This window comes from Eucyclogobius newberryi, unplaced genomic scaffold (assembly GCF_026437365.1).
Source record: "Eucyclogobius newberryi isolate DKJ021-1_F unplaced genomic scaffold, fEucNew1.0.hap1 SCAF_5, whole genome shotgun sequence".
Lineage (NCBI taxonomy): Eukaryota > Metazoa > Chordata > Actinopteri > Gobiiformes > Gobiidae > Eucyclogobius > Eucyclogobius newberryi.
Genome location: NW_027316167.1, coordinates 33,185,695 through 33,209,985, shown reverse-complemented (window position 1 = coordinate 33,209,985; position 24,291 = coordinate 33,185,695). Strand labels below are relative to the sequence as shown.

At 37.7% G+C, this 24,291-nt stretch overlaps 1 protein-coding gene across 3 annotated transcripts in view; it reads left to right on the top strand.

Moving 5' to 3' along the window:
* lrp4 (low density lipoprotein receptor-related protein 4) overlaps window positions 1-24,291 on the top strand; it is a 200,548-nt gene that overhangs the window by 5,790 nt on the left and 170,467 nt on the right. The gene's annotated exons all lie outside the window — the stretch shown is intronic.

The window sequence follows — 24,291 nt, the reverse complement described above, 5'->3', positions numbered from 1 at the left end:
TCTCCTCTCTTCTCTCCGCTCTCCTCTCATCTCTCATCTCTCTCCTCTCATCTCTCCTCTCATCTCTCCTCTCATCTCTCCTCTCTCTCTCCTCTCTAACCCTTCTCACCCATCCCATCTATCTTTTCTCTTCCTCCTCTGGTTCCTCTCTTTCTTCTCTCCCCACCCTATCCCGTTCTCATCCCTCTCCTTGCCTTTCTCTCTCCCCTCTCTCCCTCCCTCCCCCTCCTCCTTTCATCACAGTTATCGGTTAACCTCTGATTCCTCTCTATCTGCTCTTTCTTACTCACCCATATTTTTCCTCTCCTCTCCCTCTCTCCTCTCCTCTCTTCTATCCTCTCTCTTCCTTCTCCTCTCTCCTCTCCTCTCTTCTCATCTCTCTCCTCTCATCTCTCTCCTCTCATCTCTCTCCTCTCATCCCTCTCCTCTCTTCTCTTCTCTTCTCTCTTCTCTCTCCTCTCATCTCTCTCCTCTCATCTCTCTCCTCTCTCTTCTCCTCTCATCTCTCTCCTCTCTTCTCTTCTCTTCTCTCTTCTCTCTTCCCTCATCTCTCTCCTCTCCTCTCATCTCTCTCCTCTCATCTCTCTCTCTCCTCTCATCTCTCCTCTCTCTTCTCCTCTCATCTCTCTCCTCTCTTCTCTTCTCTTCTCTCTTCTCTCTTCCCTCATCTCTCTCCTCTCCTCTCATCTCTCTCCTCTCATCTCTCTCTCTCCTCTCATCTCTCCTCTCATCTCTCCTCTCATCTCTCCTCTCTCTCTCCTCGCTAACCCTTCTCACCCATCCCGTCTATCTTTTCTTTTCCTCCTCTGGTTCCTCTCTTTCCTCTCTCCCCACCCTAAATCCTCTATCCCGTTCTCATCCCTCTGTCTCTCCCCTCCCTCCCTCCCCCTCCTCCTTTCATCACAGTTATCGGTGTTTCCCGTCTCGATCCGCGGCGGGGCCGTTGTCGTTTTGATTACTCACTTGTTCGACCACAAAGCGCTACATCTCCCGAGCCGCGATCGCGTTTCAAACATTTGTGTGCGTGTTCCTCAAACCGTTTGGCATTTTACCAATCTTCACTCATCTCTGTGAACTGTTGTTGCCATGTTACCGACGCCATGGAAACTTGAAATGTTTACATCACCGATCTGAAAGTGATTGCTCCGTCTGGAGGTTTGGTTATTTCATTACGGGGCCATTATGTCGTCAATAGCTTGGCATTTGCGTTCTTTCACCTGTTCATAATCGCATACACGGTCACTTTGCATAAATTAAGCGGCTGGTGTCGTGGATAAAGCCAAAGAAAGGTCTTAATCTCGTTTGTGACGGCAGCGTCTTGTCATTTTCCCTTGAATGAGAAAAAGATTGGCTTTTTTTCTCCCCAGTGTTCAGCAATTACGGTCCAATGTTGAATAAATGAAGTTAATGTAAAGAAAATGTAAAAAATAAATTCAGCAAATGAGGGATTTGTGATCTATGATTAAATAAATGATTCATTTTCATGTCCAGGAGCTTGTCCAAGATTTGAGAGAAAGTAAATAAACTGATAAACTAATACAAGAATCCATGTTTATAGAGGTCTGAACAAAGGATTTTACGGTTTGTTGTTTTTTTCTCAATAAAAATACAGGATATTTGCATTTTCTGTTTAAAGCCGATCTATGCTTGAAAACAAACTCTTTTCCACACACACACTTGAACTTTTTGAAGACAACTTTATTCACCTTTTTATTTACATATTTAAGGCAATATGAACATAGAAAGTGCACATGAATAAATTAAATACAATTGAAGTTGTGGTCTGGCTCCAAGAAAGTCATGGTATACATTTTTCAGCATATCGTCTCCTAGTTCTGAGATTAGTAACATTTTTATTCAGATTGTTTAATAAATCATCATAAAAAAATCAAAAGTGAATTCAAGTTGAATGTACTTGGTTTTTATTGTCTTACACAGTGAAAAACAGAACTAGTTCATTTTAAACCGCTCATAAGGGCTGAGAATAAAACACTATAATTGCGATGCAGAAAAAGTGCTATGGGGTCTTTTCCACCTGAATAAATGCTTTTATAATATATTTGTGCTGTGGAAAAAAACAACATGAAAAACAGTCTGTTAATGTGATATATTTATACAGCCAAATAACACAGACTTTACATGTTTGTTTTCTTCTGAAATTGTCACTTTGTTGTTTCATTTTAGTTGTTACAATTACATTGTGACCTGAACAAACTTAAGCAGCTGAAAAAAGGGGGATAATGAGAGTGGGGTGAGACATTCAGTGAATCGTTGATGCCTGGAATTGGTCTCAAATTAGCGCTAGTGTCGTGCCGTGGTGTTTGTTAGACTTAAAAATGGCCCATGACTCACTCCTTCAATCTGTGTCACAACAGCTGATCACACTTGCGATTCATGCCTCATACAGTTCTCCTTCTCTTAATCTCTCTTTCTCCTCTCCTCTTTCCCTCTTTCTCTCTCTCTTGCCTCTCGGTGTCCCCTGAACAGTCGCCGATGCCGTCGCTCGTTTGTTTTGGAGAGTTGAATCGCTGCGACGAGGGACAACATTTGGTCCAAGAGGATGAGACAATTTATGATTAAAAAAAAAGGGAAAAAAGGAGTAGTTCAGTTCACAATTGTGGCTTTATATTACGATTTTGTTTTTGTCATTGTTTAGTTTAGTTTGTCTGAGATCATGCAAGAGTCAGGAATCAACAATTAACCAGGTTTCACTGCAAACAATGGACAGTATCACAAAGCAAAACCTTTTTAACCAGTTTGAGAAGAAGAAAGACTTTTTTACTCCCAACTCCACTCATTCTCCTTTTCCTCGTCGTTGCGTTTATAGTTTGCATTTCTGTATCGATATATCGCCACGAGTCACTTTTTATATAATTTCCCGAATAATTTTGTGACTGCTTTACAATTTTGTCGTATTTCAGGTCGTGGTTTACCAAAGAAAAAAGTAGTTAAAATATATTGGGTTCTTTAAAAAAATTGTGATATATTGTAGAATATCATGGGCAATATATCGTTTATCACATGTATCACAAAATCGTATTATTATCGTATCGCGAGCCGCGTATTGCGTCAAATTGTGAGGGACCCTGAGATTCCCAGCCCTATTGGCAGGTCTGACCATAACCTCCATACAATGTTGTAACTGCTCATTGAAGTTTAGATTATTAAAGTTTCGTCGTCATACAATTTGAATTCTAAGCAATTCTCAGTCTTGTAAAGTTATAACCGGTTGACTATAAAGTATCTCTATGATTTGACTGTGTATATCTGACCCAAACGGCACTCAAGAGACGACAATTGTTTATGCAAAAAGAACAACTAAATACATAAAAGCACTAGGAAACTGTCTTATGTTATTTGAGTCATGATTCACTCCCAAATTTTCAGCGAACTCACTCCATATCTTATTTTTTCTGCTGTTTTCCCATATAAATTCTCATAATTTAAATGAAAAATGGTTTATTCAAAGCCTGCAGTTTCTTTTTACAATTTATTGCCCAATATTTATGTGTTTCAAGCACACCCGTTTCAACATAACGAACTACATACTTCATATACTGTCCTATATTACATACTACATATTATATTATATTACAAATCTACTCTTCCAACAATTTCAGCATGTCCTCACTTTAACTTGAACCTTTTCTTACTCCTGTGTCTCAAAAGACTCTTTTGGCTCGTTTCTTGGGCAAGGATTGGCTTAAACCTCGTGTCGTCGTCTGCCCTGAGGCTGCTGTCGGTTGTTGTGCTTGTGAGGTGGCAGCAGTAATGGCGTTATAAAAGCTTGTCCCGGGCCCCAGCTGACAGGGCAGGACCCCCACCTCTGAGTGATGCCTCTGGGGGGGGGGAGTCGGGCTCCGTTGTGAGGTCAAGAAGCTCTTCGCACAGAGCAGTGGGTGTTGGGAATTCAAGGCCGGAAGATGAATCACTGTTGAATCAAAGTTACAGAGGGATTTATGGCATTTAGCAAGTCACAAATGCAGTTCATTCTTTGAGGAGATTGTCATTGAACGATCTGATTTGGCATTTGACTCTTTTAAACGTTCTGTCCAATGTTGCTCCAACTACTATCCAAATTTGACTATATCTTGGAGTTTATTCTTGGAAAGAGAAACAAAAATGTAAGTTTTAGCTCATTATTATCATTTATGGTTTTAAAATCTGTATCAGTTCCATCATTCTGTGTAGAAAAATACAGTCTGTTGGGTTTCCTTTGAATTGTCGTTGTGGTATCGAGCCTGTTCCTCAGCGTCAAAATCGAGTTGGGTATTTTAGTATACTGACAAAACTATTATCGTCAAAGTTTGTTAAGGCAGACTTTTCTCAATTCTGCTCCATTTTTTAATATTTATCAAATGTTTTTCAGACTTTGTGTTAGGTATTTATTTTCAGAGTTTATTTTCCAAGGGTAAATTTGTTCAAACAAATCTCAAAAGTGAGCTCTTGCAGCTTTTGTGCTGTTTGTTTTGCCATTTCATTCTAAAGCCTTTACCTAAACCAAAAAACATATTCCTAAACCTAATCCTGACGCTACCTTTAATCTAATAGTAAAATAATATGTAATATAACATTTGAATGCTAAACTCTGCCCCCGGAATGAAATGATGAACTTTTAGGGAGTCCAGTTGAAAAGCTGCCAAATCGGGCAATGACTGAGATAATTTTTTCATCTAATATAATAAAAGTCTCTTCTCTTCTGTAACATCCCCAAAGTCGTTTGTAAAGCAATAAATTAATGTAGGCAGGAGGGACCAGTGGATTTACAGAAATTACTCTAGACTGAGGCTAAGCTGTCAGTTAGCTGTCGGTCAATGCTAGCGTAGACATTACTGCGTGGCTATGCTAATAAACGTTAGCCTACTTGCAGACAGTTTTAACGAGCCTCATTTCCAACTGTCCGGGTGTTATATTTTAGGATCAGACACAGAGTCCGTGCTCTTGAAAGCTTTGAGGGCTTGTCCGGTGACGTCTTCAAAATGGCGACGACAACAAGTAAGTCACATGACGCAAAACTACCGTTGCTGCATCTTAAAACATGCAACTGAAATGCAGCGTAAAAGCACCCACACATTTTGCCCTGTTCGGATGGATCGGTCCCAGAGCTTCTCCTCTTTTTCCTCCTCCTACCCAGCATGCATTTCAGTCCAAATTTACGACTCATGCCTTTACGAAATGACTCCCACTCCACCACATTTGATGAAGTGGCCTCAGAGTAATTGTGTTGGTATTAAATGGTGTTGCCATGTTGATATTTCCTGAATAAGTCCGGCGTCGACAGATTTATTGCCTCGGAGAGTTGTTTTTGGGACAGGATTTTTAGAGAGATGTCAGATCCAGGGACGCCGCTCCTCTAACTCATGGCTGTGGACAATATTTTAATATTTAGGCTGAATCTCTTTTTTTGAGTCAAAGAAAATAATATTCCTGATTTAACTGTGTTCTTTTGGAAGCATTGTATGTTCCAATTTGCAAAGAAGAAGATGATAATGAAGTCATGTTTTCTTCCAGTTACTTGGAAGGACTGGGCAACAGCCTGCTGAAGTTCTTTTTTCCCACATTCTGCATATTTTAATTAAATGTGATAAAATATACTTGAGGCCAGTAATCCTTGGGTGGAACTTTTCCCTCAGAAGTTAAATCCTAGATTAATTCAGTAGAAAAGTGCCGAAACGTGTCTGTAAATATCTTTATTAGGGTGGAAGTATTGGCATAAAACATGACGGGACTGTCAAATGAGCAGAAAAAGTGCAGAAATATCACATTATTGTCATATTATGCATAAAAAAAAAATCTAACTTTTATTCTTAAACTGCAGCCTTTTTAGTAGATCTTACTTTAGGCAAAATATACTTCATCAAAAAAATCTTCTTTTTCATATCTCCAAACCAACAATTGAAGACAGTATCCATTTTGTGATACATCTCCCACCTCTAACGACCACCACAGAAAATATTAAAGCTTTAAAAGGTCCCATATCAAGCAAAATCGACTATTCAGAGCTTTTAACCTTCTTACAGTGCTATTGGTTCCTCGTATATGTGCCCAAAGTGTTTTTTGATTGATTCCTGCAGTCTTTAGCTATAGAACAGTCTCTATCCTTCCCCTCGGATGAGCAGGCGGACGGGGCCTACTCACCAGGATGAGTTGGCTTGGTGAGTTCCGCAGCACGCTTCCCTTTTTCAGCCCATCCTCCAGGAAATACTCTGTACCTGTAACACGCCCCAAAACAAAAAGTGGAAGTGAAATCTAAATATGTGCTATTCTGTGACATTATTTTTTAAAATGTTTTGCAAAATTCAAAATACATTTACCTTAACTGCATTTTAGTCCAATGAGTCGTCTGACCTGTAGGAGGCACTTTAAGGGTGAAATAATCTTTCTGCATTTGAACGTGAATAATCATAGAATTCCATGGGAGATTCACTTGTGTTGGAAAGAAAGTTGCAAACCTCTGATCCCCAACTGTTGAACCGTATCATTATTTGTTTGGAATTGGCTGCACAATCGAGCACTTGGGTTGGAATAATGGCAACACTTTCTCAAGCCGTTGACAAAAACATAACTTCCCGTTTGTTGACATAGAAGACGTTGAGCTTTGTATCAGATTTTGGCCTTGGAATTATGGAGATATGAGCCGTGAATCTACAGTCTGACACGTCCTTCAGCTTAAGCGAGTCAAGAACGTTGTGATTTTAACTTCAGATCGTTGTTATTCGAGCGTAAAACTGGAGTTGCACGTACTTCTGGGCTGGACAAACAGGTCCGCCTGCCTCTCCTCGGTGTGTGTGGAGTGCGACATGTATTCGTGCGTTTGGGGACTTTACTCGATACCCGCTCTGAGGCTGTAGGTCTCTGCTGTGGGATGGGGTTGCACCTCCAGGACAGCAGCGGGTTTTACTGCCTTAGATTACTGCACACGCACACACAGACGCACACTCGCGTACACACAACCCCCCGCCATGACCTTCTTAACTGGAACTGACACCACTAGGTTTCCAGGCACCGGAGAAGTCTTGAGAAAATGGATCAAATAATAAGAAAGATAAACTGAAATGGACTTATTGGCATTTCAAGTTCTTTTCTTGAGGTTAATGTATTTGTTATTGTAGACTTTATTGTCGGGACAGCTTTTCCTCAGCATTTGGACCGTTCTTCAGCCTGACCTGGCCAAGATCACGCGCTTCGACAATACTTTACAAAGACGTTCTGGTCTGGAACCGTATCCCGTCTCCGCGATTTCAAATGAGCACGATCGACAAGCGGTCGATTAGTAACCGATCAGAGACACGCATTGTCTGTTTGTGGCTGAACAAAGATGGCAGCACAAGAGCAAAATATGGGTGGAAAAGCGAAGCAAAGTGCTAAACTCTTGTATCTGAGGTAAAATAGCTTCTGTATTTAGTTGAATGAATAAATGCATCTAAATTATAGAGTATTCCAGAGGATCCATTTGAGAAAGACGTGCTACAAATGAGCAGCTGTGGTTGGACGTCCAGGATGTTTTTAAGGTGGGGCTTGAAAATGGTGGTTTTCAGGAATATTTTGCAGAAAGATTTGTCTATTCTGCTTGTTGAGAGCTGATTTGTTGTTCCTCTAATCCTGCTTTAGTCTTGGAGGTTTCCTTTTGTCATTATTTCAATCTGACTTAGATCTAAAATGTGAAAAAGAAAGTTTATTTTATCAAGACTTAGATTGACACAAACTTTATTGACTGTTGAATATCATAGGACGTTTAATCCAGAAGCCTAGACCTGAATATTTTCTGATTCATTTTAATTTGGACAAAATCTGTGGTTGGTTTGTCCGTCTTCAGTCATTAAGTCACTTAATCAGTCAATGTTTTTTTAGTCAACCAAAATTTTGATTAATTTACCAATCATTTAATTTAGATTTGTGTATTAGAGTATTTGTTGAAAAAAAAGTTGTCACTGAATCCCAAGAGAGTGTAATCCTCTTTTTTTCTTATAAATACACAGTTTCATAGTATTTTGCTGTAGAAACAGTTGATTTTGACTCCTGTGCATTTGTGTTATTGTGAGTGCAGTTTTATGGTCTGATCATAGAGATTCTGAAACGTAATGAAATCCTTGCCAGTTTCAGTTTCTACTCTTACAATATAGCCAGTTGATGTTGTACTGACTCTTTTGTCTTCATGTTATACCATATTTCTGGGTAATAGCCATTAGCTTTCTCTGTCAACAGTCTCACTTTCATAACACCACGTAACTTTAGCTTCGGTTTAACATTTAGATGGCTCCTTATGTTCCACTGCAGCCTTGTTTTCACTGCACAATTAAGTGTCAAGTGATCACTCCGGGACGAGGAGAAGGTATGAGCTTTTCCACTCGCTTTACTCACGATCTCTGACAAGTGTAACATGATCTAATCTCAAAGTCTTCTCGCATTAAAAGTAACTCACAAACTCAGAGCGTTTCCCAAATACTTGAGTGTCAGCTTCGGTGCCGCGGTTATAATTAGAAGGACTTAACTTTTCAACACACAGGCCGAACCGTAAGTGTCTAAACCTTTGCTCTGGAATATTTGCACTGACCCAGTTTTCTTTGACCTCGCAGAAACGCAACGAGAGACATGACAAAAAATGCAGCAAGGCTTTCCTTTTTGTTAGTTGTCGACTTAAAAGAGACCACAAAATGACAAAGGCTCGGGAGTTCATGCAAAAACAACCACTGTACATCAAGGCTCAGCTATAAGTCGCACTGGACTATAAGTCGCACTGGACTATAAGTCGCACTGGACTATAAGTCGCACTGGACTATAAGTCGCACTGGACTATAAGTATTATAAGTTGCACCAGCCAAAAAAATGCATAATAGAGATGAAAAAAACATTTATAAGTCGCACTGGAGTATGAAATGCGGTTGAAAGTGTGAAAATAACAAATAATATCGCATATAAGTCGCTCCGGAGTATAAGTATAAGTATAGAAGTATAAATATAAGTATAAGTCGCACCCCGGCCAAAACTATGAAAAAAGGTGCGACTTATAGTCCGGGAAATACGGTATTTATACAAACTTTGTACACTATTTCTATATTTTTTCATGTGTATTTATATGTAAAAAGAACGTTTTAAACTCATGATTAACTTCCAAAACTCCATTGGCCTAAATATAGTCTTTTACATTCAAATATTTCTGTCAGTATCAAAAACCTGTTCAAATATTGGTAAATGTGGTTGGCTTTGGCAACTTAAGTATTGATGGCTCTCTGCATTTATTTATTTATTTTTGTTAACAGTAGGGCTGAGCGATTTGTTAAAAATATCCAATTGCGATATCTGTGAACCCGTCTCCCTGTGCCCGAGCTGATTTTGGCGTTTGGACGCTTTCCCTTTCTGCCGCTGCTCGACTTTGTTTGTTTGCGTATTGGAGCTTGACGTTCGTGACACATATTAGCGCGGTGAACATAACTGAAGCAGGCCCAGGGGCAGAAGCTTCATGTTCTGAAATCAGAAACTGGTGAAAAACATGTCTGCGAGCCGCGGGTGCAGTCGGGACAGGTGATTTATACGAAACATGAGCGCAGAGCGGCGAGGGGGAGGGGCGCCAGGTTTCACTCATTTAAACTGATTTTCTCAAGGACTTTACCAGGACTGTTACAGGTCCTGTATTGGTCAGGGAAATGTTACATTCACGCTGAGTTTGAGCTGAATTTAGATGTAAATAATGAAGATTGAATAAAAACAATTTGACGTGTGAAAGGTTTCATAACACCATGTCAAAGTGCTCAATATTAAACGAGGAAATGCCAACTGTTGGAGAAACTGTGGCAGCTCAAGAAACAAATCACGTTGTCTGGGACTGCCCTGTTGCTCAAAAATATTGGACTGAAATTAACAAGACACTACCATCCCACTCAGTTTGATCTTTTTTTAACTACGGGCATGTACTCGGGCCTCAAAACTCCTGCCATGGACACAGTAAATGGATACCGTTTTGAGCGTATGTTTGGAGGCAGGAAAAAAGACCAAAGACCAAGAAATGAATGACACAAACCTCACCAACAATCAAGGACTGACATGGAAACTTTACAATTTAATTGGAAAATTGGAAAATTTGATTGACTTTGGCGTTAAGTGCTGCTTGTGTTCTTCATGTTTTGGTCATGTTCTGTGTTTCATGTTTTATATTCTTAAAAAAAACACCTCCTGTTTGCAAATTTGAGAGAAATATAAAGGGACATGTCATATTGTGTTTGATACATTGTTATTTGCATTGGAGCCAATGTGAAATTTGGGATTTTGTGATGTAAAATGACACCGCTGTGAGTCAGACAGCCAATCACTGCACAGAAGGTTTGTCTAAAGTATCAAAAATCAGATACTAATCAATACTAAAGCGGACGATGCAGTGTCGTTTTGAGACTTTGTGGATGTGGAACGAAACGGACGAAGCCGCGAGACGAGCCGGATAAGGACAATTAGGACGTGCTGTTCTCAAGACTCACATGATAAAAGGTTAAGTTTTACTCAATTACAAGTTCATGCTTAAGAATCTACTGAAAAAAGTACAATTACCCAACAAATTTATTCAATTACAGTAACGTGAGTATTTGTAATTAGTTGCTTTCCACCCTTGACCATAATAATCATCACAATCATCACTATATAACAATCATCATAATCATAATAATCATAACAATCATCACAATCATAACTGTAATAATAATCACCACAATCATCATAATCATAATAATCATAATCCTAACAATCATCACAATCATAACTGTAATTATAATCACCACAATCATCATAATCATAATAATCATAACAATCATCACAATCATAACTGTAATAATAATCACCACAATCATCATAATCATAATAATCATAATCCTAACAATCATCACAATCATAACTGTAATTATAATCACCACAATCATCATAATCATAATAATCATAACAATCGTCACAATCATAACTATAATCATATTCATCATAATCATCACATTTATCGTAATCATAATACTAATCATAATCATCAAAATAATCACAATAATCACAATCATAACTATAATTGTAGTCATCATAATCATAATACTCATAATAATCATCACAATCATAACTATAATTGTAGTCATCATAATCATAATACTCATAATAATCATCACAATCATCACAATCATAACTATAATTGCAGTCATCATAATCATAATACTCATAATAATCATCACAATCATAACTATAATTGTAGTCATCATAATCATAATACTCATAATAATCATCACAATCATAACTATAATTGTAGTCATCATAATCATAATACTCATAATAATCATCACAATAATCACAATCATAACTATAATTGTAGTCATCATAATCATAATACTCATAATAATCATCACAATCATCACAATCATAACTATAATTGTAGTCATCATAATCATAATACTCATAATAATCATCACAATCATCACAATCATAACTATAATTGTAGTCATCATAATCATAATACTCATAACAATCATAACAATCATCACAATCATAACTATAATTGTAGTAATCATAATCATAATACTCATAATCATCATCACAATCATCACAATCATAACTATAATTGTAGTCATCATAATCATAATACTCATAACTATCATCACAATCATCACAATCATAACTATAATTGTAGTCATCATAATCATAATACTCATAATAATCATCACAATCATAACTATAATTGTAGTCATCATAATCATAATACTCATAATAATCATCACAATAATCACAATCATAACTATAATTGTAGTCATCATAATCATAATACTCATAATAATCATCACAATCATAACTATAATTGTAGTCATCATAATCATAATACTCATAATAATCATCACAATCATCACAATCATCACAATCATAACTATAATTGTAGTCATCATAATCATAATACTCATAATAATCATAACAATCATCACAATCATAACTATAATTGTAGTCATCATAATCATAATACTCATAATAATCATCACAATAATCACAATCATAACTATAATTGTAGTCATCATAATCATAATACTCATAACAATCATCACAATCATCACAATCATAACTATAATTGCAGTCATCATAATCATAATACTCATAATAATCATCACAATCATAACTATAATTGTAGTCATCATAATCATAATACTCATAATAATCATCACAATCATCACAATCATAACTATAATTGTAGTCATCATAATCATAATACTCATAATAATCATCACAATAATCACAATCATAACTATAATTGTAGTCATCATAATCATAATACTCATAACAATCATAACAATCATAACTATAATTGTAGTCATCATAATCATAATACTCATAATAATCATCACAATCATCACAATCATAACTATAATTGTAGTCATCATAATCATAATACTCATAATAATCATCACAATCATCACAATCATAACTATAATTGTAGTCATCATAATCATAATACTCATAACAATCATAACAATCATCACAATCATAACTATAATTGTAGTAATCATAATCATAATACTCATAATCATCATCACAATCATCACAATCATAACTATAATTGTAGTCATCATAATCATAATACTCATAACAATCATCACAATCATCACAATCATAACTATAATTGTAGTCATCATAATCATAATACTCATAATAATCATCACAATCATAACTATAATTGTAGTCATCATAATCATAATACTCATAATAATCATCACAATCATCACAATCATAACTATAATTGTAGTCATCATTATCATAATACTCATAACAATCATAACAATCATCACAATCATAACTATAATTGTAGTCATCATAATCATAATACTCATAACAATCATCACAATCATAACTATAATTGTAGTCATCATAATCATAATAATCATCACAATCATCACAATCATAACTATAATTGTAGTCATCATAATCATAATACTCATAATAATCATCACAATCATCACAATCATAACTATAATTGTAGTCATCATAATCATAATACTCATAACAATCATAACAATCATCACAATCATAACTATAATTGTAGTCATCATAATCATAATACTCATAATAATCATCACAATCATCACAATCATAACTATAATTGTAGTCATCATAATCATAATACTCATAATAATCATCACAATCATAACTATAATTGTAGTCATCATAATCATAATACTCATAACAATCATCACAATCATAACTATAATTGTAGTCATCATAATCATAATACTCATAACAATCATAACAATCATCACAATCATAACTATAATTGTAGTCATCATAATCATAATACTCATAATAATCATCACAATCATCACAATCATAACTATAATTGTAGTCATCATAATCATAATACTCATAACAATCATAACAATCATCACAATCATAACTATAATTGTAGTCATCATAATCATAATACTCATAATCATCATCACAATCATCACAATCATAACTATAATTGTAGTCATCATAATCATAATACTCATAACAATCATCACAATCATCACAATCATAACTATAATTGTAGTCATCATAATCATAATACTCATAACAATCATAACAATCATCACAATCATAACTATAAATTTAGTCATCATAATCATAATACTCATAATAATCATCACAATCATAACTATAATTGTAGTCATCATAATCATAATACTCATAATAATCATCACAATAATCACAATCATAACTATAATTGTAGTCATCATAATCATAATACTCATAATAATCATCACAATCATAACTATAATTGTAGTCATCATAATCATAATACTCATAATAATCATCACAATCATAACTATAATTGTAGTCATCATAATCATAATACTCATAATAATCATCACAATCATCACAATCATAACTATAATTGTAGTCATCATTATCATAATACTCATAACAATCATAACAATCATCACAATCATAACTATAATTGTAGTCATCATAATCATAATACTCATAACAATCATCACAATCATAACTATAATTGTAGTCATCATAATCATAATAATCATCACAATCATCACAATCATAACTATAATTGTAGTCATCATAATCATAATAATCATCACAATCATCACAATCATAACTATAATTGTAGTCATCATAATACTCATAATAATCATCACAATCATCACAATCATAACTATAATTGTAGTCATCATAATCATAATACTCATAACAATCATAACAATCATCACAATCATAACTATAATTGTAGTCATCATAATCATAATACTCATAATAATCATCACAATCATCACAATCATAACTATAATTGTAGTCATCATAATCATAATACTCATAATAATCATCACAATCATAACTATAATTGTAGTCATCATAATCATAATACTCATAACAATCATCACAATCATAACTATAATTGTAGTCATCATAATCATAATACTCATAACAATCATAACAATCATCACAATCATAACTATAAATGTAGTCATCATAATCATAATACTCATAATAATCATCACAATCATCACAATCATAACTATAATTGTAGTCATCATAATCATAATACTCATAACAATCATAACAATCATCACAATCATAACTATAATTGTAGTCATCATAATCATAATACTCATAATCATCATCACAATCATCACAATCATAACTATAATTGTAGTCATCATAATCATAATACTCATAACAATCATCACAATCATCACAATCATAACTATAAATTTAGTCATCATAATCATAATACTCATAATAATCATCACAATCATAACTATAATTGTAGTCATCATAATCATAATACTCATAATAATCATCACAATCATAACTATAATTGTAGTCATCATAATCATAATACTCATAATAATCATCACAATCATCACAATCATAACTATAATTGTAGTCATCATAATCATAATACTCATAATAATAAACATATCATAGTAATACACATGATAATCACCATTATAATCATCACAATCATAGTTCCTCCGACCTGTACATTTTCACCATGTAGTTGTATCTGTCAGTATCACCTGTAGGGACACTTTTCGGGTTTGTACCGTCACTGCCTTGAAGGAAAGTCAAAGATATGTACTTTGTCATTCTCTCTCCTAATCTAAAAGTACCTCTTAAATGGGCAGATGTTTCGCTCCTCACTGACACCCAGTTAAAAATAGTTCTGCTACATCAGTTAGTCGTCCCACTGGCTCCACTGAGATCTTCTGAGTTCAAGGCCACGTTTTTACCGAGCATTTAATATCGTCCATGATTTTGGGTCTGGTCCAGCGTGTCCCGTGGATGAGGGGCTTCTGGGGAGGCTGTAATAAACCCTTACTTCAGCGTCTCGGCGGGACGGGGGCAGATAAGCAGCAGGAGACTCCGTGTCTGCAGCAGGACGAGGAACTTTCAAGGACAAACAGCTTCAGGAACTCTGTGGATGTGTGCGCAGTAACAGAGCTGGGAAACTATGAGCTCATCGTTAGTTTGCAGTTTTGTTATTAGGTGTAAAGTGACGGGAACGATGCCACAAGAACATGTTTATTTCTATGGTCAGACAAATGGAGAGGATTGTATTTTGGAAGAAACTTGATCATTTATATTTGGAAATGTGTTATTTTTACCAGATTCTCTGCACTTCATCTTTTATGCCATATTGGGATGCAAAGGCCTGTCTCTATGGAGATTTAGTGTTGTTCCGATACAGTTGTTTAAAAATCCAAGCCAAAACTGATACTTGGTCTCAGGGTATGTGCCGATACCGATACCATTCCAATCCGATACTACTAATCACATGGCCCATCATTATTCTGAGTAAAAAAATCCCATGGCTCATGATTCTGCAGCGTAAACAAATCACAAAACTCATTATTATGCAGAGTAAACAACGCACATAACTCATTATTATGCAGAGTAAACAACACACATAACTCAGTAAACAACGCACGTGGCTCATTATTATGCAAAGTAAACTAATGACATGACCCATTATTATGCAAAGTAAATAAAGCGTGTAACTTATTATTATGCAGAGTAAACAAAGCACATTGCTCATTATTATGCAGAGTAAACTATTTCAGATACTGTGCAGCCCTAACCTCCGTGACAAACTCTAATATTGCTAAGAATATGGACAGAGGATGTTCTGAGGAGACTTCAGGTCAAGGTAACTTATCCCTCTGTGTGAGCTTCAGTCACAAAGGCAGGGCTGGAAAAGTATGAGCTCACTGCTACAAAAGAGATCATATTTTAGACTCAGACACCAATTGATATGACATATATTGCTATATAGCGATAAAGTTGCTATCGAAATGTTACGTATCTCTAAAGTCACAATATTATCTACATTACGATATATTGCTCAGTGTTCTCGGTGGGCTGAGGTTGAAGGATGGCGGTGGGACAATCGAGCGAGAAGTGCACCGTGGTACTTTAAGATCACCGTGCGAGCGCCGTGGTGCTTTCCGCTCGGTATCTTTTGGGGGTGACGGTGACCAGCCGAAGCATGGCGGCCGACCGTGCTAAAACCCCTCAGCGAGAACACTGTTGCTATATATCGGGGCCCTGCCACAGTTTGAGAAACACTTATTTAGTTGATTAATCCGTTGTTGAAATCTTGGTTGACTAAATTTACAGGAGTAAGCTTGAACTCTTGAGCGTCTGGACAGTTTAATTTGCCTTTTCACGTGAGAAGATGCTGTTTACTTGTCCTTTGCTCTATATATAGTTATTTTTGAGCACAATCATAAGCGTTTCATGAGCTCTCTCCAGGACAACGCCGTTCGACTAGACGATGCACATGGTGTGTTCTTAGTCAATTTACAGCCCTTACAATAAGACATTTGAACAAACATTTGGCCTAATATTACACAATCAAGCACAGCCATAGTCATGTGTTTTTCTCTTTTGGTAAAAGATCTTTCTTTCATATTTTCTAAGGGACTATTTTGTCGGCCCAAAGCCTTAAAACAAGCCGCTTCTGTCTCGTCTTTGAGGACCTCATCACGGGATTCTTGTTCAATGCACTCGGTTGGTCTTGGTTCTTGCCCAGGGGCCAAAGGGGGGATTATCTCTTGTGTTTCGTCATGGGCCCCAAAAACATCCAAAGTATTTTGTCGAGCTCGACAGTTGTCCCCTTGTCAAAGTCGCTTCGCAGGGGAAGCGCGTAAGCTCGAAGGAATCCAGTATTTTGTCAACGTAAACGCCGAGTCGAGGCCGTACAATACGCTCATTATTCGCGACCGAGACATCACCCCAACTGACAATTGTATAAGTAATGAAATAAGTGATCACATTAACAATTATGCTATGAACGGAATCGATTGTGACGACAATAGAAAATGAATGTTCGCCCGTTGACCTCGCGTTAGTGTCCGTGGTTGAAGCGCTAATAAATAAATAAATTCAGACAAATTCCAAGAAATATGAAATGCTAAGCTAAAATGAGAATCACAAGCGTTTTAGAACATGTTTTCAAATGTTTAAACTGCAGTGTTGGCCGTTTGTGACCCATAGTTTAGTCGACGAATTGTCGTGGGGGATTTTAATGTGCATATGTATTCACAGCAGCCGAAAGGAAAAGGAATATAGTGAGTTATATTGAGATTTGGGAGTGACTTTTACAAATTATACACTGTTTAGAAGTAGTTTTTTGTAGAAATATTAGTAATTGCGTGATCTTCTGTGAATTTTAGTCGACTAAAGCACAGAACACGTCTTTAGTTGATCATGAATTTGTTTGGTCGACTACAGCACTAGTTTTATGCCTTGAGGTTGACATTTAAGTATCATGAAAAAAGTTGAGTGTTGTGTAGAAATATCACTTTATACCCATATTTTAATCACTAATATTGCAAATATTGTTTTTGAAGCAATGCAAAATTTGAATATCATGAAAATAATGCAAAAAGAGCTGATTAAAACTGTAAAATTGGGGGGAAAATATGATTATAATGGTATATTTCTGCATTTTTGTCAGTAACTTTACAGTCCATTCACCTTTGTCTTACACTTAAACCTCATCCAACACATTCAAACACACGTTTTTGCAGATTTTGTTTGATTTGATAATACCGTCCATCAGAATAATCAAAAAAGGTATACATTTTTGTCAATATTGCCTCTAAATACTCTTTTAGCAACCTTTTAAATAGCATAGATCACACATAATGCTCAACATGTATTCATATCTCCAAACATATTGATATTTTGATACATCTTCCTCCTTTCTTCATTTGTCATACTGTACATATCACGTACAGTATCGTCTTTGTACTGCATTTGCACTGTATTCCGTGGATTGTTGGTTCAGCAGCAGCTCTTCTCTGCGTCTGTGTGGAGTAAACAGACTTTATAAATAACTCGCACACAAAGGGGCTCTTCAGTGACAGGATTCGACCTTGTGTCAGCCGAGGTCGCCCGCGGTTGGGACGTGTGTGGGTCCCGACTGCAGCCCTGTCCTGTTTGCACACAAAGCACAAGCGCGAGGAAGCGTCGTTAGCGTCGGCATCGTTATTGCTGTTGTCATGGTACTAACATTTCACACATAAGTACAAAACGTGATGGTATGGACGATAAACACACTTTTTCAGACAATAGAATTCATTATTCATGACAAAATAATAGTCGCTCCTTTAATATTTACATCAGGGCTATAAGCAATAATCATAGTCGTATTATGATGATTGGATCTGAACTAAAACACAGGAAAATACATTTTTATTGCAGTTATTTTAGTTTTTAAAACCAAAGCTATTCGAGACTGGACACTTTTACACAATACATCACAAAAGAAAGGTTACTCAAGTAAGAACTGGAAAAGTCCAGTTCAGTTCAATTTATGGATTTTTGTAGCATTGATCCAATGAGTGTCTAGTTTTGATACTAGCTTTAGTATTGATTATTATCTGCCTCTCGCTCTTCTCCTTCTTTCCCCTCTTGATCTTCTCTCTATTTCTCTCCTCTCGCCTCATCTGCTTCTCTGTCAGTCGCTCTCTTCTCTTTCCCTCCCTTGCTTCCTCTCTCTTCTCTTTCTTTCTCTCTCTATCCTCTCTCCTCCTCACTTTCCCTCCCGCACTCTCTTCTTTCTCTCTCTCCTCCTTTCTTTCCCTCTCTCTCCTCCTCTCCCTCGCTCTCTCCTCTTTCTCCCCTCCTCTTCTCCACCCTCCCTCTCTCTCCTCTCTGTCTTTCTCTCCTCTTTCCCTCCATTGCCTCCTCTCTTCTCTTTCTCTCAATCCTCTCCCCTCATCTCTTTCCCTCCCTCCCGCACTCTCTTCTCTTTTCGCTCTCTCTCTTTCTCCTCTCTCCTACTCTCTTTCCCTCCCTCTCCTCCTCTCTTTCCCTTCCTCACCTCTTCTCTTTCCCTCTCACTCCTCCTCTACTCTCTTCTCTTTCTCTCTCTCCTCTCTCTATTCCCTTCTCCCTCTCCCTCGCTCTCTCCTCTCTCTCCTCTTCTCTCTCTCCTCTCCATTGCTCTCTCCTCTGTCTTCTCACTCCTCTCTCTTCTCTCTCACCTCCTCTCCACCGTTCTCTCTCTCTCCTCTCCTCTCTCTCCTCTCTTCTCTCTCTCCTCTCCATTGCTCTCTCCTCTCTCCTCTCTCTCCTCTCTCTTCTCTCTCTCTCCTCTCCTCTCTCTCCTCCTCCTCCCCTCCCTCTCTCTCCTCTCTCTTCTCTCTCTCCTCCTCTCCACCGTTCTCTCCTCTCCTCTCTCCTCTCTTCTCTCTCTCCTCTCCATTGCTCTCTCCTCTCTCCTCTCTCTTCTCTCTTCTCTCTTCTCTCTCTCCTCCTCTCCATTGCTCTCTCTTCTCTCTCCTCTCTCTTCTCTCTCCTCCTCTCCACCGCTCTCTCTCTCTCCTCTCCTCTCTCTCCTCCTCCTCCCCTCCCTCTCTCTCCTCTCTCTTCTCTCTCTCCTCCTCTCCACCGCTCTCTCTCTCTCCTCTCCTCTCTCTCCTCCTCCTCCCCTCCCTCTCTCTCCTCTCTCTTCTCTCTCCTCCTCTCCACCGCTCTCTCTCTCTCCTCTCCTCTCTCTCCTCCTCCTCCCCTCCCTCTCTCTCCTCTCTCTTTCTCTGAGTGAAAATAAAAGGCCAAGCGTCTCTGGACCACTCCAGTTCATTATGGGGGAGAGCGCGTCCCCATTCTGGAGCTGAATGGGGCCCTCCTAAGCCGTGCGCTATTTGTTTAATAAAGACCCCGGGGCACAGCACAAGTACCCGCTCTCACCCGCACTAAAGAGAGCGAGGGCGAGGGTAAACACAGGGACGCCCACCTGACCCGCGGGCAGTAACGCGGGCAATAAAGCTTAATCTAAATACTGATCGGTCAAAAACATATCTGATGTGCTTTAAAATCTCTCGTGTCCAGTGTATGTGGAGGTGATGTGTTTACAAGTGTCTCTTATTAACACTCACTGTCCCAACTAAATGAACAAATAACTATTGTTGTATATTGTGCAAATACATACAGCATTTACAAAGTGGCAGTTTGGCCAAGCACTAAAACTCATCAGGTCTTATTTAAGGGACATTATTTTGAATTTTGAATTGCAATATTGATCTATTGATAAAGTTGCTCTGCTGGACAGTGCGGTGAGCTGCAGTTGACGAGAGACGGCCGTGTTTGGTTTATTTCCTCCATCGAAGCCAAAAGTGCTTCATGACGCTGTTGAATCCTACGTTTAAGGAAAAAAAAACAACAGAGAACGAAGTACGTACGTCGCAGAGAGTGAGATTTTTGGAGCAACGTTGTCTCGATTGCAGGAGAATAAAGCTGACTTAAACACGGACGCATCACTCTAAATACAACGTGAACGAGAAGGGAAAAGTCAATGAACGCATAATATGTCCAGAATTGTGTCTCTCCTCTCCGCGCGTTGGCCTTTTTTCCCTGCGAGCCGGCGTTCTCAGGTTGGTTTGCCGCCGGCCGAATGAGCTCACGCCTCAGAACGCGTCGTCTACGGTGACACCGGCGCATTGTCCCGTCCGCACTGACGCACGGCGATGATGTCACCTCCAGTGGGAACGCCGAAACTCGACACCGGTTGCATTCGAACAGAACATATACGCCGTGACTGATTTTTAGAGACTCAGCAGCCCGACCAAGCGGTAAAACGACGACTCGGGGCAGGTTTGAAGAAAGAGGTCAGGGCCAGCACTGAAAAATCATGTGAATACAAACAAGAAAAAAAGCACAATAACTATATGTTACTATGTTTATGCAAAGGTACATTTCTAAAGTCTCGCTCCAGTTGTGAAGTTTCTTAAAAGACAGAATGATTGTTGAAGTACAAGCATAAAAACCCTGTGTTTCCTTAAATTTTCAAGTTTTTCTGACATCGCTTCGTGTCGTGTTTTTAGATTTATCAAGTATTTTGTCAGTCGTGTACTATTTCTTGTCTTGTTTGTATGTTTTCTGTGTGGCGGCCACCGTGTCCAAGACAAAATGTCCTTCGAGACAACATAAAGTAATCTTACATTTTGTTCACGTGCAAGAATCGACAATTACTTATATAATAACCGTGTCCCCCATTCTTGAGGACCCAATCGCGTGTCTTGTCTTACAGAATTTGCCTGTTTGTTTACTGGAACATGTTAACTACTGTTTCCATTCCCGCGCATGTAGTAAGTGCCCTGTATCCAGTGCGGTATAAATAGTGTGGCATCAGATTGCAGCGACCCCTGAGCTCTGGGTGTTGGGCCAAACGTTGTGTCCCGTGGGGCAGGTGTTGGTGCGGGGGACATGTTTGTGCTGGGCCGGGCTGTATGTGGAGACAGTGAATGAAATATTAGTAAAGTACATATTTGTATTTGTACAGTTCATGCCTTATCTTTTCTGCTGTGGTCCATATTAAACCTTTATAATCCCAATAAAGTAATTGGTTGACTATGGCTTATTTTGGTCGACAAAGACGCCATTGACAGTACGACTGTGGAATATGAAAAGGAACGTAATTACATTTTGATCCAATTATATTTTCTTTTTTCTTTTCCAAAACTAAATAAAACTGATTTTAATACTGAAGAAACACAAAATCCCAATCACAAAAGTTTCGACCTCCTTCAGTAATTTTCAATCTGTGTCTAAGTGTCTAATTTTAGAGGTAAAATTAAGTTATTGTTGATAATTAACCAACCCTTTCATTCTCTACTCTACTGACGATTGAACGCGTGAATGATTCTTGTCGTTTTTACATTAGGGCAACTGCAAGTAACGATCATTTTGCTAATCGATTAGTCTGGCAGTTGTTTAGAACACAAAAGTCATGTGATGAAAAGATTTGGACTAAATTTGACGCTACAGTGAAGCTGCTTGAGGATCCTGGTTGAGAACATTTATGGACCAAAGAGAGTTTTCATCAAATACACTCAATTTACACATTTCCCGTGTCTTAAAACTCCTTCTCTCAGCTCATGGCGTGTTCTGAAACCTTTTATTTCAATAACCGATTAACTTCAGCCCTTGTTTACACCCTTCATCACCGGAGCAGTCATGCCCAGAATGCTCAGCTGCCTCCGCTCTTATCTCCGCCGCGTTCCTCCACGCCGCGAGGCATTTGAATGGTGGCATGCCGGTCTCCATGTGGGACAGCTGCTCGCCCTCATGCGCCCGGGACCTCCTCTGCGCTGCTCCCACTCGCGGCCAATGGGGGACAGAGCCGCTGAAGATGAGGGCGGAGAGCAGAGATACGATCGGGACAACATCCACCTGCGCGAGCTTTCAACCGCTCCCGCTCTGATGATGGAGTTTGGATAAATGACACGCAAACAAACTCAAATTACAAGTGGCTGAAGCTTCTGCTGAGGGCTTCGCTGTTGTTCAGATTGTCTTCACACAACACGGTGGTGACGATAAGAGGAGCAAACGGGAAGAAAAATGTGCAAAAGTGTGAAATATTGAAGTCCATTACAGTGTTTCGTTGGACAGAGTTGGGGATGTCGAGATTCATCACATTTGTTCACGGTTATACCAGTTAAAAATATATTGTAAGAATCATCAGAACAATCTTTTAGAGTCAAAAGTAGGTCAGTTCAAATCAATATCCTTTTTTGTATATATAATAAAAAAGTCTGTTTACGTCACATTCATTTCACTTTATCCTTCAGGAAGTATGAATTCATAAACATGTTCACATACAAGAGATTCCATTAGACAATTTGAATGATGGAAAAATAAAAATGTCCCTTTTGTTTGGTCAAGGTGTCAATAATCGTGAATAATCTTGAAATTGCTGTTTCCTCTCCCAATATTCACAACATAAAGACAAAACTACAGCAGCCCTAACCATAGTGTTCTAAAACAGCCGGTTCAAATTGTTTGATACTTTTACTTTTCTTTTATATTTCTTTTTTAGACATACAGCAACGAAAATGTACATAATACAAACTGACCTATGTAAAGAAAAATATATAATAATAACAATAATAAAAAAAAAATACTAATAATAATAATAAAGAAAAAGAAAAAAGCAGGGCAGGACCATAGAGATCTCAGGCTAAGTTAAAAAAACAACAACTTTTACTTATATTTAGTATCCTATTTCTTTTTTCTAATACATGATCTTGAACAAGAAGACAACAAGAACATGTCACACAAATCTGGACCTAAACTTAGTTTAGAACTGGACCAAACCAAGGCTACTTTTGGACATTAGGATATTTCTGCACTTCTGTTGGGAGTTTCATGGTTCACATTTACAAGCACATTTTGGCACATTCCTGATGCTTTTTGAAAATATTATCTGAATAATGTGTATATTATTATTGATACATAACATGGACAACTCTGAAATCAGTTGTTTATAAGGTTTGTGCCAGAGTTTGCTTTTGCCATTTTCAAACAAAGCGACACATTGAAGTGGATGGTTCTCCACCGCTCTGATCAGATTGTACTTTATGTCCCACATCTGGCCGTGTTTCCACAGTGGGCTGCGTTGCCACATCAGATGAGGGTAAATCAGCACAGACATGGCACAAGAGGCACAAAGGGGTGACGGATGACACTATTGTCCCCGAACGCAGAAACATGTGGTCTTCTTTACGCTGTCAAACACAGGAGGGTTCGACGACAAGCAGACTTTGACATAAATGCTCCTTTTCTAGCTAAAATCCACCCCCAAAAAACACATCTCTGACTGTCAAAAGTGGGATAGAAAGATAAAGTAGTATCTGATTTCCTTGCCATAAAATAATGTGAAACTAAATAAAGAAAAAATATGTGAGAAGCTACTGATTGTTCCATTTTAAACAAGCCAAAACTGTATTTCTGTCCCATAGTCTAAAAAAACAAATTTGCTACGCACTTGATGCTTCAGTATTGTCA